The sequence below is a fragment of the Schistocerca cancellata genome, chromosome 11, assembly GCF_023864275.1.
Source record: "Schistocerca cancellata isolate TAMUIC-IGC-003103 chromosome 11, iqSchCanc2.1, whole genome shotgun sequence".
Classification (NCBI taxonomy): domain Eukaryota; kingdom Metazoa; phylum Arthropoda; class Insecta; order Orthoptera; family Acrididae; genus Schistocerca; species Schistocerca cancellata.
In genome coordinates this window covers 856,564-871,918 of record NC_064636.1, presented here as the reverse complement: position 1 = coordinate 871,918, position 15,355 = coordinate 856,564, and the positions used below count along the sequence as shown (strand labels likewise).

Here is a 15,355-nt window from a genome sequence, read left to right as displayed (position 1 = left end):
GGGCACACATGATGCAACTTATTGCTCAGCTACCTGCACCATTTGTGTTAACTGGAGACTTCAATGCCCACCATCCCCTTTGGGGCTCTCCAGCATCCTGCCCAAGGGGCTCCCTGTTAGCAGACCTTTTCAACCAGCTCAATCTTGTCTGCCTCAATACTGGCGCCCCTACTTTTCTTTCGGACACATCTAACACCTATTCCCATTTAGACCTCTCTATATGTACTCCCCAACTTGCACGCTGGTTTGAGTGGTATGCACTTTCTGATACATATTCGAGCGACCACTTCCCGTGTGTTATCCATCTCCTGCAGCATACCCCCTCTCCGTGCTCCTCTAGTTGGACCATCTCCAAGGCAGGCTGGGGGCTCTTCTCTTCCAGGGCGACCTTTCAGGATCAAACCTTCACAAGCTGCGATCGTCAGGTCGCACACCTCACGGAAGTCATTCTCGCTGCTGCTGAATATTCTATCCCTCACCCTACTTCTTCTCCACGTCGCGTACCGGTCCCCTGGTGGACCGCAGCATGTAGAGACGCTTTACGTGCTCGTCGACGTGGTTTACGCACCTTTAAACGCCACCCTACAGTGGCGAATCGTATCAATTATAAACGATTACGTGCTCAGTGTCGTCGTATTATTAAAGAAAGCAAGAAAGCCAGCTGGGCTGCTTTCACAAGCACCTTCAACAGTTTTACTCCTTCTTCTGTTGTCTGGGGTAGCCTGCGGCGGCTATCTGGCACTAAGGTCCACACACCAGTTTCTGGCTTGACGGTCGCGAATGACGTCCTTGTGGCCCCTGAGGATGTCTCCAATGGCTTCGGCCGCTTTTCCGCAGTGGTTTCGAGCTCCGCTCATTACCACCCTGCCTTCCTCCCCCGCAAACAGGCAGAGGAGGCTAGGCCACCTACCTTCCGCTCCTCGAATCGTGAAAGTTATAATGCCCCATTCACCATGCGGGAACTCGGAAACGCACTTGGCCGATCACGGTCCTCCGCTCCAGGGCCTGATTCTATTCATATTCAGATGCTGAAGAGTCCTTTCTGCTGCGGGTAAAGGTTTTCTTCTTCGTACATACAATTGCATCTGGATTGAGGGACATGTTCCCGCATGCTGGCGCGAGTCTATTGTTGGCCCGATTCCTAAGCTGGGGAAGGACAAGCACTTGCCTTCCAGTTATCGACCCATCTCGCTTACCAGCTGTGTCTGTAAAGTGATGGAGCGAATGGTTAACTCTCGATTGGTTTGGCTGCTCGAGTCTCGACGCCTACTTACCAATGTACAATGTGGATTTCGTAGGCGCCGTTCTGCTGTTGACCATCTGGTTACCTTGTCGACCTTCATTATGAATAACTTCTTGCGGAAGCGCCCGACCGCGGCTGTGTTCTTTGATTTGGAGAAGGCTTACGACACCTGTTGGAGGGCGGGCATTCTCCGCACCATGCATACATGGGGCCTTCGCGGTCGCCTCCCTCTTTTTATTCGTTCCTTTTTAATGGATCGACAGTTCAGGGTACGTGTGGGTTCTGTCCTGTCCGACACCTTTCGCCAGGAGAATGGGATGCCACAGGGCTCAGTTTTGAGCGTCGCTCTCTTCGCCATAGCGATCAATCCAATAATGGATTGCCTCCTAGCTGATGTATCAGGCTCCCTTTTCGTGGACGATTTTACCATCTATTGCAGCGCGCAGCGTACATGTTTCCTGGAGCGCTGTCTTCGGCGTTCTCTTGACCGTCTTTACTCCTGGAGTGTCGCCAATGGCTTCCGTTTTCCTGCCGAGAAGACGGTCTGCATTAACTTCTGGCGCTACAAAGAGTTTCTCCCACCGTCCTTACGACTCGGTCCCGTTGCTCTCCCATTCGTGGAGACAACAAAATTTTTAGGTCTTACATTTGACAGGAAACTTAGTTGGTCTCCACATGTGTCATATTTGGCTGCCCATTGTACCCGTTCTCTAAATGTCCTCCGTGTTCTCAGTGGTATGTCGTGGGGAGCGGATCGAACCGTCCTACTTCGCCTATATCGGTCGATCGTCCGCTCCAAGCTGGATTATGGGAGCTTCGTATACTCCTCTGCACAGCCATCCATCTAATGCCGCCTCAACTCCATACAACATCGGGGTTTACGACTTGCGATCGGCGCATTTTATACTAGTCCCGTCGAGAGTCTTCATGCTGACGCTGGTGAGTTGCCACTCACCTACCGGCGCGATATACTGCTTTGTCGGTATGCCTGTGGGCTACTGGCAATGCCTGACCACCCATCTTATCGTTCCTTTTTTTTTATGACTCTCTCAACCGTCAATACGGGTTGTATGTCTCTGCCCTGCTACCCCCGGGAGTTCGCTTTCGTCGCCTCCTTCAACACCTTAATTCTTCACTCCCTGCAACCTTTCGAGTGGGCGAGAGCCACACGCCACCTTGGCTCCAGGCTCAGGTTCGCGTCCACCTTGACCTCTGCTCGCTCCCGAAGGAGGTTACCCCCGGTTCAGTCTACCACTCCCGTTTTGTCGAACTTCGTTCGCAGTTCATTAATATGACCTTCATTTATACAGATGGCTCTAAGACCAATGACGGGGTCGGGTGTTCTTTTATTGTCAGGGCACAAAGTTTCAAATACCGGCTCCATGGCCATTGTTCGGTCTTCACAGCTGAGCTCTTTGCCCTCTACCAGGCTGTTCTTTACATCTGCCGCCACCGACATTCTGCATATGTCATCTGCTCCGATTCCCTGAGCGCTATCCAGAGCCTCAGTGATCCAAACCCGGTTCACCCTTTCGTGCACCGGATCCAACGCTCTCTTCAGCAGCTGGTGGACGTCGGTTCTCCGGTTAGCTTTATGTGGGTTCCTGGCCATGTCGGTATCCCTGGGAACGAAGCTGCAGATGCCGCGGCCAAGGCTGCAGTCCTCCAGCCTCGGACAGCTTCTTGTTGTGTCCCTTCGTCAGATTTTAGCAGGGTCATTTGTCGGCGCATTTTATCGCTGTGGCATGCCGATTGGGCTGCACTTACAGACAACAAGCTTCGGGCCTTGAAACCTCTTCCCGTGGCTTGGACGTCCTCCTCACGCCCTTCTCGGCGGGAGGAGGTAGTTTTGGCCCGGTTAAGAATTGGACACTGCCGGTTCAGCCATCGCCATCTGCTGACGGCTGCGCCGGCGCCGTTCTGCCCATGTGGGCAATTGCTAACGGTCCGCCACATTTTAATGTCCTGTCCGGATTTTAACACACTGCGTCTAGATCTTAACCTGCCATGTACTTTAGATGCCATTTTAGCGGATGACCCACGAGCAGCTGCTCGTGTTCTTCGTTTTATCAATTTGACAAACCTCTCTAAGGACATTTGATGATGCTGTTTTTTAATCCTATGCCTGTCAGTCTGTCTTTTATCGTGTTTTCCCTTTTAGTTGTTGTTTTAAACTAGTGCCTCGTGGTGCATTCTTAACGTAGTCAGGGCGCTAATGACCATTGAAGTTGTGCGCCCTAAAACCACAAAAAAAAAATATCCCTCTGAAATCCCCAAACCACCTTCCCTACCCTCTGGCTCCTACCCTTGTAACCGCCCCCTGTGTAAAACCTGTCCCATGCACCCTCACACCACCACCTACTCCAGTCCTGTAACCCGGAAGGTGTACATGATCAAAGGCAGAGCCACGTGTGAAAGCACCCACGTGATCTACCAACTGACCTGCCTACACTGTGACGCATTCTATGTGGGAATGACCAGCAACAAACTGTCCATTCGCATGAATGGACACAGGCAGACAGTGTTTGTTGGTAATGAGGGCCACCCTGTGGCTAAACATGCCTTGGTGCACAGTGTTACACCGTCCGGGTTATCTGGATACTTCCCACTAACACCAACCTATCCGGACTCTGGAGATGGGAACTTGCTCTTCAATATATCCTGTCTTCCCGTTATATACCAGGCCTCAATCTCCGCTAATTTCAAGTTGCCGCCACTCATACCTCACCTGTCATTCAACAACATCTTTGCCTCTGCACTTCCGCCTCGACTGACATCTCTGCCCAAACTCTTTGCCTCTGTATATGTCTGCTTGTGTCTGTATATGTGTGGATGGATATGTGTGTGTGTGTGTGTGTGTGTGTGTGTGTGTGTGTGTGTGTGTGTGTGTGTGTGTGCTCGCGCGAGTGTATACCCATCCTTTTTTTCCCCCTAAGGTAAGTCTTTCCACTCCCAGGATTGGAATGACTCCTTACCCTCTCCCTTAAAACGCAAATCCTTTCGTCTTTCCCTCTCCTTCCCTCCTTCCTGATGAGGCAACCGTTGGTTGCGAAAGCTAGAATTTTGTGTGTATGTTTGTGTGTCTATAGACGTGCCAGCACTTTCGTTTGGTAAGTCACATCATCTTTGTTTTTAGACATAAAGTGAAATGGAGTGACAATGATGAAGTGCTTCTAGGAATAGAAGAGGAATGAAAAGGTATGGAATGATGTGAATAAGGAAAATACCTCAGCTAGAATGTATATATTGTAGAATAATTATCTGCAACAAAGTCGTGAAAAGAAATACAGTATTAAAGGGAGGGGGAGAACAATGACAATCTGGATTGCTGGATTACGTGAAAAATGGATGCAGTTAGCAGGTCAGGGAAAAGGCAGAGGCAAGAGGAAAACATCCATTTGATACCTGTCATGATAACATTAGAGGTGTTCCAGCCAGGAAGGTCATGATTGTATAAGCTATAGCATTGTTATTAGGTCATGTTGCAGTGTTACTCATCTCCCAGAATTTTCTTTGATTTCTTTCATAGAGTGACATGAAAATTAAGTAATAGTGCTGATAAATAACGCCACCGACACAGCTGAGGTTCTCAGCAAAGAATTACTTGCACAGCAGCATTTGAGGAGATGGTGTCAGATTGCTAGGGGATAGAGTTATTAATAAGAACCCATCAACTTTGAATAACACATTGTGGAATGTGTTGATGCAGCAGTTACACACTGTCAAGTAACTTGTGCAAGTAATGCAGTTAGGTGATTTAGAACTCGTTCTGTCCTGTCAGAATATTGTCTAATACAGTACTGTGATATGTGTATCAAGAGTGGAAGATGTCATTTTGAACTACTGAGAGCTCAGCTTTCTGCAGTTGGGTGTTTTCACAGTTAAGAATTAAATATTCATTTCTGACAGTTTTTTATATTTTAGGTAATTTTGATACTGAGGCCCAAGTCACCCCATATAAATCACATAAGACACATGCTTACTGAACCACAAATGATAGTACTGTACTGTGAGAGCAAAAACTGTAGTATGAAAACTTAGGCATAATTGTAATTGGAAGTGTTGTGCTTTGTTCAGTATTATCTATCATATTTAATAATTTCATAAAATCTATACAACATGGGATGAATAGTATAAACAGTTCACTGTACCTTATTTTATTTGTTATAAAGATGCTGTGCATTGTTCTCAATAAGTTCATGCCCTTTGTCTTCAGGTATGTTATGTCCAGTAGATTGCTTACTCCATGTGTTGAAATGGTTTTCCTTAGGTGTCAGAGGTGCTGTGGAGTATGGTGATGAAGAATGGACTGGTACTGGTGGGCTGGACTGGTAGTGGTGGGCTGGACTGAAGGCTTTGCCCTGTGGCTGGTATTTGCCTTCTGGGCAGTGCTTACCGTGGGCATCTTGGTGCTTATGGAGGGACTATCTGAATTCCTCCACACATTGCGGCTTCACTGATGAGTGCGCTGTCAATAGAGTAAATGTTCTACAAACGTTCAGTTAGCAGCCACGGCTATACAGCACAAGCGTAAAATGGTCATAAGCAGTTGTAAAGTGTCAGCATGAGTATTGATTTTTTGAAACAACTGCCCATTATTAAATTAGTTGAAATGTACAGTGAAGAGCAGAGGTGTCCCATCACTGCGTAATAGGGGCATTCAGCGGTAGATGAGCACTTACAAGGAGAGATCCTCAGTGGTGAGATAGACTTTTTGTGAAACCATCTGTATGATGATGTAGGTTATGATACCAGGTATTGCACTTGCAGTCATTCACCTCGGTGGGACCTAGTCTGAGAGTAATCGATGGAAAAAGAAATCAGAATTTTATGTGACACTCAATAGAATTAAAATATAGTAGTATAATATTGGCTGGTTACATGGCGTAACGAATAGGGTAAGGTTGTACATTTGAAACTCATAACGGCTTTAAATTTTTATCGAAATGACTTTTATTCCATTAATGGTTTTAAATCTATTTTTTTCCCTTTGTATCATTCTTTTTTGTGTATGTCAATTTTATTATATTTATAAATTACAATATTTAAATATTTGACACTGCCGATCTATAGGTTGAAAAAAAGCCAAAATCTATTTATATTGACTTTGCAGCAATGTCAAAAAATGTGTTTATCACAAGTTATGCAATTTTTTGTGTGTGTGTGCATGACTTGCAACTGTCATAAAACATTTGAAAAAACCTGATGCTTTTGTTGCTGTGACTTTAGAAGATTGGAGAACCGATGTGTGTTACAGTAAACGGTGTTGGCAATGAGGCAGCGTGCCAGTCACCTTCAAGTGCAAGGGTGCAGAGGACTTCCAACAAGCCTATTTATATGCTAGTAAGGTGCCAGTATAAGGGGTGCTGTGAAGTCATTGGAGAGAAAATTGACGTCCAGCCACCTTCCAGAGAAATGAAGCACAGATACCGTGCTACACAGTCTATAAGGCTTGTACTGGTTGTCATGATTTCATCCCCCCATTCAAGCATTTTCGCCAGATTTCCTTTGTGAGAAACACACAAGCTTAACATACTGCCAAAATAAGGAGGAGAACAGTCAGTCAAATTCTATGTCTACTGCCTGCTCATGTTGTTTAAAGCAGGTTGCTCTAAATGCCCAGTGGATCTGCTTCCTGTGACACCCATTCTAAACAAACTCGGAATGGAAAAGACCAAGCTCTGCTTATACTTATAGTCTCGAAAGTTGACATCTTTTAGACAGTATAATATGATGGTTAAAGATGTCCACTGAGTATTCCGATATACACTGAAATGAGCTTTGAAAAACAAATTAATAATTGGCCACCTTCTCTTGCCTCAATAGCTGCTAAGAAATTTCAGCTAGTCAATAGCTGCTAAGAAATTTCACAGGTGAAGGAGGTGACGTCGTTACGTCCCTTAGAGGATTCTGTAGTTTGCTGAGAATGATGTGAAATAACTGTGCCTTGTGATTTTCTGTGCAGGTTGGAGTTCCAGAGTAAGTTCTATGCTGGTGCAGGATATTCATTCGTGGCGTTTTTCCCGGAGTCGGCGTTTTTTCCGGAGTCGGCGTTTTTCCCGATGTTCGAGATGTCGATTAATTTCGAGATGTCGATTTATTTCGAGATGTAGATATATTTCGAGATGTCGAATTATTTCGAGATGTCGATTTATTTCCGGTATGTCGATTTATTTCCGATGTGTCGATTTATTTCCGATATGTCATCTATTTCCGATATGTAGATTTATTTCCGATATGTCGATTTATTTCGATATGTCGACTTATTTCCATTTGTCGACTTATTTCCAAAGTCGACACGTTTCGATATGTCGACACGTTTCGGGATGTCGATTTGTTTCGGGACGTCGATATATTTTTATGAGGCTCCCTGGCAGACATACCGAGTGCATATTGGCTATCTTTCTGGCTCTGAACAATATTTCCCTACAGATCTCCCTAATGTGTCTAACATTAGTGGTCCTAATAACTAGTAAACCCCTCCCCCCATGTTCTCGCTCAGATGCCGTCGGAGGAGTGACTCACAGACGAATGGGAGAGGCCGGACAGCCAGCCTCCACGCTGATGGTCCACATGCCTAACTAAGCAGTGTAGTTAGTCGTTCATGAGAAATGACAACTGTGCTACACACTGCCTGAATTTACACTTAAAAGTTATAAAAATGTGAGACTACACCTCTTAAATAGAAGAAAACTCATGGAATTTAAGAATTAATCTATGAAGAAAACACAGAAAAATCTAAAGACATAACTAGCTGTTCTCCTCATCTTTCACAGGTGACATCTGGAACCTGTATGTAACTCAGCTTTACTTGTTTCTTGTGAAGATGAGATTTAAAAAAGATTGTGCTCTGGGTTGATCTATATTTATTTTTGTCATTATGAAATTTTGAACTTTATTTACAAGTCAGTCAGTGCCCCATTGTGAATTTACAGTAAAGCTGAATAATACAGTAATAGTGAGCATTAGCTGAAGTTTAGATATATTAGGAACCTGTGAATACTATCAGTCTTTTAGCCTCCTTCTTGCAGAGACTCTTTGTACATATGGTGGGCTACAAGCACACTTTTATAACAACAGCTTAATAATCATATATTTTACTCTTCCACAAAAAAATTTTATAAATAACAATCAGTACATTTCAGTCATGACTTGAACCTAAAAGAAAAAAAAAATCTATGTGAACAGGCCTCGGACATCTAAACGGTGATGGTACTGACTGACAACTGTGTCATCCTCAGTTAACAAAATTCACTGGAGGGGCACGGCGTCAGCACACCTCTGTCCCGGCCGCTTTCATTTTTTGGCACTGGTGATGCTACTTCTCCGTCAAGTAGCTCCTCAGTTGGCCTCACAAGGGCTGGGTTCACCCTCACTGAATCTCGCCCACATAGCACAGTACAGAGAGCTTCACTCACAATGTTACATCAAGATGTGCGTCAGTTAAAATCACACGGGGTATCTTACAGGGCTCAGAATTTGGCTGCCAGGCTGGATAACAGACATGTCTAATCCCAGAACCGTAGTTTCTTCTCACAGTGCCAATGTATTTGATTAAATTGCTTGCTAACAAATGAATACTTCACTCACCAACATTAACAGGCTTTGTGAAAATTGGCTACATCTTTCAACAGAACTTTGCCCACTTTGTCATAGCTCGATGTGAGGAATATCATGGTCAAAATTTTGTTTTTGCTTTCATAACAGTATGCTATTAATCACTTGACTTAAACCATATGCTGGTGCATTTGTATGTCATCCTGATCCCAGGTTCTCACCATATATTTCATTCCCTTGAGAATCAGTTAGCAAATATGGCCAGCTGTCTGCCATCCTGAATGGACTCTTCCAAACTGTGACCAACAACCACCTACACTGACTCATGTGATGGAAGGGGGCATTTACACAACATTTTAAAATATTTCACTTTGCAAGTTTAAATTTCAATTGAAACAGGAACTTTCTTTCTGTGGCCATAAAATGATGTAGTCCTAAGTATGAAGACATAATAGTTCGAAGCCGTGAAGCAGAGGTGAGGATGAGGCTCTGATAGCATAGTCAAATATATTACTGTGACGGTATCGACAAAATCAACATTTCGCAAAATGAGACTACATAGTCCGATGACTACAGCTTCAGTGAGCTGCAGCTGGAATTTGTTAACTAAAGTAAATGCTTGAGTGTATAAATTTGTAGTGGTATGAAATGGAACGATCACATAAGCACATTTGTAGGTAAAACACGTGCGGTTCATTGGTACAATACTGGGGAATAGCAATCAGTACCAGATAGGACGAACAGGGGATATTGAACTTATACAGAGAAGGGCAGTAAAGAATGCTCACCGGTTTGTTTGACTCATAGGAGAATGTCACGAAGGCGTTCAGAGAACTGAACTAACGGACAGTTGATGATAGACACAGACTATCCCGTGGAAGAGCAAAGTATCGCGAGGAGACCTACTTAGAAAATTTCTAGAACCGACGTTACATGATGAATGTAGGAATGTACTGAAACCGCCTACGTATCGTAACTGTAGGAAGCGTGAAGACCAGATTAGAGTAACCACATTTCGCACGCTCCATACGTGTCAGTGGAGTGGGAATAAGTCCTGATAACTGGTATAATGGCAAGTTCCATCTGCCATGCTCTTCACGGTCGTTTTTAGAGTACAGATTATATGCCGCCTATTTTTTTGTTTAAATTTCGATTACAAGAAAATGGGCGTATTGCAAAATGTCCTAAATGAGACTCCTTTTCGTCGTCGTCGTCGTCATCGTCGCCACCACCACCATCATAATGAGTGTTCTGCCCTAGGGCAGGTCTTCACATGTACCTCTCCATGTAGTCCCATCATTTTTTACCCTATTGTTTTCTCACAACTATTACACTGTCCACCACCTGGTATGTTCTGCGTCGTCATCTTCTTCTTCCTCTTCCATTCACTATATCCTCCATACCATCAATAAACAATCTCTTCTCATTCAGTGTCCATGCCAATTGTGTTTCCTCATCCTGCTACCTTTAAAATTTCTCTCTGTTCTCCCACTCAACACCACCTAATTTCTCACTGTGCCTGCCTATTTTATCCCCTATCAACGCTTTCACATAAAAGCCTCCTGTTATGAAACGTCTCGTTGGCAATTGTTATACGCGTTTTCACCTCCTTATTACTTCCAATGTCGTCCATAATAGCGCGTCGCAGTTATCTAAAAACATTAAATTACTCTGTATCCTCCTGCCTAACATTATAGTTGTTCTTACATTTCTTGCACTTACCACCGGACATTTTGCCTTTCTCTTATTGAAGTGTTTCTATAGGAAGCCGAAATGCACGCGTTTAATTACACGCTGACTGGAGTGAGGTCTGGAACAGTAAAGTAGTTGAGTCTAGTAAGAAAAGAACGTAGTTGATATAATAGTTAACTTTAATCCACAATTGTTGTACATCGCTCTTGGCGGTACATGTTATAATCTCAACATCAAATGCGATGGCGCCTTGCTAGGTCGTAGCAAATGAAGTAGCTGAAGGCTATGCTAACTATCGTCTCGGCAAATGAGAGCGCAGTTGCCAGTGATCCATCTCTAGCTAAATCGGCTGTACAACTGGGCGAGTGCTAGTACGTCTCTCTAGACCTGCCGTGTGGCGGCGCTCTGTCTGCAATTACTGACAGTGGCGACACGCGGGTCCGACGTATACTACCGGACCGCAGCCGATTTAAAGGCTACCACCTAGCAAGTGTGGTGTCTGGCGGTGACACCACACTTATTATTTCTCATTCCAATATACTCACGTCTCTTGTTTAATTCTTTTAACATTTCAGTCATACTTTTCTCGCTCTCTGCCAGTAACACCATATGATCCACGAGTCTAATCATTCTGTTCTCCTAACAACAACCAGCTCCCCTCTATTTCATTTCAAACGTTTTTGAATGACCTGCTACAAATATATTTACACACTAAGGAAAATAAAAGTATCCCGGAGGAATTACCTCAGTGCGATGGAAATAGATACATGTGATGTACCTGTAGGGGCAAATGAATGATTACAGTTGCAGAAAAACGGGATGATTAATTCAAGAGAAAGAGCTTCACAAATTGATAAGTCGATAACGTGTTGGTCCAACTCTGGCCTCTACGCGGCCAGTTATTGGGCTTGACATTGATTGATAAAGTTAGTGGATGACCTCCTGACGGATATCGTACCAAATTCAGATCAGTTGGTTCGTTACATCATCAAAATCGCTACCTGCTTTAAAGAACCCGCACATTGTGCTCCAAACGTTCAAAATTTGTGAGAGATATGGCAATCTTGCTGAGCAATGTATTGCCTGGCATGTACAAAGAGAAACACGTAGATACTATTTCCGTGTGTGGTGCGTAAATTGTCGGCAGGCACCTCACTTAGTGTCCCTCGCAGAGTTCAAGCCTCCACAGAGACAAAGTTTGGACACACTGTATATTGATGTGTGCTAATAGGTCTCTGTACACTTACTGATAGGATAGTGTATTTCGAAATGTTAGCAGAGGCCAGAAGTTGTAGCATTTGCCTTTCCGCTTAAAGCTTTCGTGGGGCGAGTCGTAGTATCTCTAGAAAGAGACACCTCTGGCAACACTAGTTGAAAGTGGCCTTCAAACTAGCCGTGCTGCGCTCTCTACCTCCGGTTATTCTCGTGGGCGTCAGAGCTGCCGTAGCCAAGACGCCCCCTGGGTAAACGCTGCGGACGTCTGCAGTCGCGCCTGACGATCTGTCACGAATTATGAAATGTATTCGCAGATATCAGTTATAATACGACAACGGCTACACAATTTACTGGAAACGTGTGCTACAACCATTTCAAACATGTTGGTAACGCTGTCACTTTGACAAGTAATTTGTTACACTGAAGAACCAAGGAAATACCGCGTAGGGCCCCCGCGAGCACGCAGAAGTGCCTCAACACGCCGTGGCATGGAATCGACTAATGGCTGAAGTCGCGCAGGAGGGAACTGACATCATGAATCCTGCAGAGCTGCCCATAAATCCGTAAGAGTACGAGGGAGCAGACATCTCTGATCATCACGTTGCAAGACATCCCAGATATTCTCGATAATGCTATACAGTTTACAGGAAAGGTACAGGATGTTTGGGGAGTTTCGTGGCCAGCGGAAGTGTTTAACCTCGGAAGAGTGTTCCTGCAGCCACTCTGTAGCAACTGGTTGTCTGGGGTGTTGCATTGTCCTGCTGGAATTACCCACATCCGTCGGAATGCACAATGGACATGAGTGGATGCAGGTGATCAGACAGGATGCTTACGCCCGTGTCACCAGTCAGAGTCGTATCTAGACGTATCAGGGGTCCCACATCACTCCAAATGGACACGCCATACAACGTCACAGACCCTCCACCAGCTTCAACAGTCCCCAGCTGACATGCAGGGTCCATGGATTCATGATGTTGTCTTCATACCCGTACACGTCCATACTCTATATACATTTTGAAGTGAGACTCGTCCAACCAGGCAATATGTTTCCAGTCATCAACAGTTCAATGTTCGTACCGATGGGCCCAAATGAGGCGTAAAGCTTCGTGCTGTGCTGTCAGCAAGGGTACATGAGTGGGCCTTCGGCTCTGAAAGCCCATATAGATGATGATTCGTTGAATGGTTCGCATGCTGACACTTGTTGATTGTCAAGCATTGAGATTTTCTGTAATTTGCGGAAGGGTTGCACCTTCGCCACGCTGAACGATTCTCTTCAGTTCCCATTCCTGCAGGATCTTTTTCCGGCCGCAGCGATGTCGGAGATTTGTTGTTTTACTGGATTGCTGATATTCGCGGAGCCCTCGTGAAATGGTCGTACAGGAAAATCCTCTTCATCGCTACCTCTGGGATCCTGTGTCCCATCGCTCTTGCGCCGAGTATAATACTACGTTCAAAATCTAACAACCGCGGCAGACACATGTCTTAACACAGGCGTTGCTGGCGGCAGCACCATATTTTGCCTGTTTACACACCTCTGTGTTTCAAATGGTTCAAATGGCTCTGAGCACTATGGGACTTAACTTCTAAGGTCATCAGTCCCCTAGAACTTAGAACTACTTAAACCTAACTAACCTAAGGACATCACACACATCCATGCCCGAGGCAGGATTCGAACCTGCGACCGTAGCGGTCACGCGGTTCCAGACTGTAGCGCCTAGAAACGCACGGCCACCCCGGCCGGCCCTCTGTGTTTCAATACGCATTATTATACTAGTTTATTTGGCATTTCAGTGTAGATGTGGCCCAGTACATCTATTGTTCTGCAGTTTCAGTCGTTAATAACCAAAGAAACAAAAAAAAAATCGGTCTTCAGAGACACTGTTTATACAGGAGGGCCTTTTCCAGTTCGAAATTAGAATGGTATTAATACCTTCAGCTGACGACGGGCGTTGATATATATCAACGAAGACAGGTGAAAACGTCTGCCCCGACCGGGACTCGAACCCGGGATCTGCTTTCATGGCAGACGCTCTATCCATCTGAGCCACCGAGGGCACAGAGGATAGTGAGACTACAGGGACTATCTCGCACACGCCTCCTGCGAGACACACATTCTCACCTTGTATGCCCACACACTACATTCGTAGTGTCCTTTCGGACATTTCCGAAGGAACAGACACCATATATATTTTCCAATTCGCGTGCGCTGCGTCTCCACGGGGCACCACAGTCGCACCTGCTGGCGGTGAAGGCACACTTTCTCGAAGACGTTGCGCAATGGTAACGAAAAGCGTGTGGGAAGGAGTCAGACGTTGTGGACAACGATCTTGATAAAGGCGACCAGTAGCTCTTCAAGCACTGTGAGCTTGGCCACACACAATACTCGTGTCGGTGTATTCGGCAAAAGTGTACTCAGGAATGTTGCTCTAACACTCACATGAACGAGACTCGAACCAGGTCAGAGAGGAGACAGCAGTCAAATGACATCATACGATCCGACGTAAGTAACCCCCCTCCAGTGATGATTACCCTGTTGCATGCCACAATAGCGAAGTTATATTTATACCCCTGTAGCAGGGATATACGTTTCCATACATGGGTTCCAATTCAAAATATCGTCACTCAATTCCCTAGAAGTTTTTAACGGGAATTTTGGAACATCCTGTATCTCTCCAGTAACTATAGAGCTGTTTCCAGAATTAGTTCACTCTGCAGCTGAGTGTGCGCTGATATGAAACTTCTTGGCAGATTAAAACTGTGTGCGCGACCGAGACTCGAACTCAAGGCCTTTGCCTTTCGCGGGCGAGTACTCTACCATCTGAGCTACCCAAGAACGACTCACGCCTCGTCCGCACAGCTTTACTTCTCCCAGTACCTCGTCTCCTACCTACAGCTGTTGTGCTGCATTCGAAATACACTCCTGGAAATTGAAATAAGAACACCGTGAATTCATTGTCCCAGGAAGGGGAAACTTTATTGACACATTCCTGGGGTCAGATACATCACATGATCACACTGACAGAACCACAGGCACATAGACACAGGCAACAGAGCATGCACAATGTCGGCACTAGTACAGTGTATATCCACCTTTCGCAGCAATGCAGGCTGCTATTCTCCCATGGAGACGATCGTAGAGATGCTGGATGTAGTCCTGTGGAACGGCTTGCCATGCCATTTCCACCTGGCGCCTCAGTTGGACCAGCGTTCGTGCTGGACGTGCAGACCGCGTGAGACGACGCTTCATCCAGTCCCAAACATGCTCAATGGGGGACAGATCCGGAGATCTTGCTGGCCAGGGTAGTTGACTTACACCTTCTAGAGCACGTTGGGTGGCACGGGATACATGCGGACGTGCATTATCCTGTTGGAACAGCAAGTTCCCTTGCCGGTCTAGGAATGGTAGAACGATGGGTTCGATGACGGTTTGGATGTACCGTGCACTATTCAGTGTCCCCTCGACGATCACCAGTGGTGTACGGCCAGTGTAGGAGATCGCTCCCCACACCATGATGCCGGGTGTTGGCCCTGTGTGCCTCGGTCGTATGCAGTCCTGATTGTGGCGCTCACCTGCACGGCGCCAAACACGCATACGACCATCATTGGCACCAAGGCAGAAGCGACTCTCATCGCTGAAGACGACACGTC

General features: G+C 45.6%; 1 non-coding gene across 1 annotated transcript; it reads right to left on the bottom strand.

The window, feature by feature from the left end:
- Positions 1 to 13,690: 13,690 nt before the first annotated feature.
- On the bottom strand, positions 13,691 to 13,762 carry Trnas-uga (transfer RNA serine (anticodon UGA)). The gene has a single exon. It is a non-coding gene; the product is annotated as a tRNA-Ser (tRNA).
- Between the last annotated feature and the right edge of the window lie 1,593 nt (positions 13,763 to 15,355).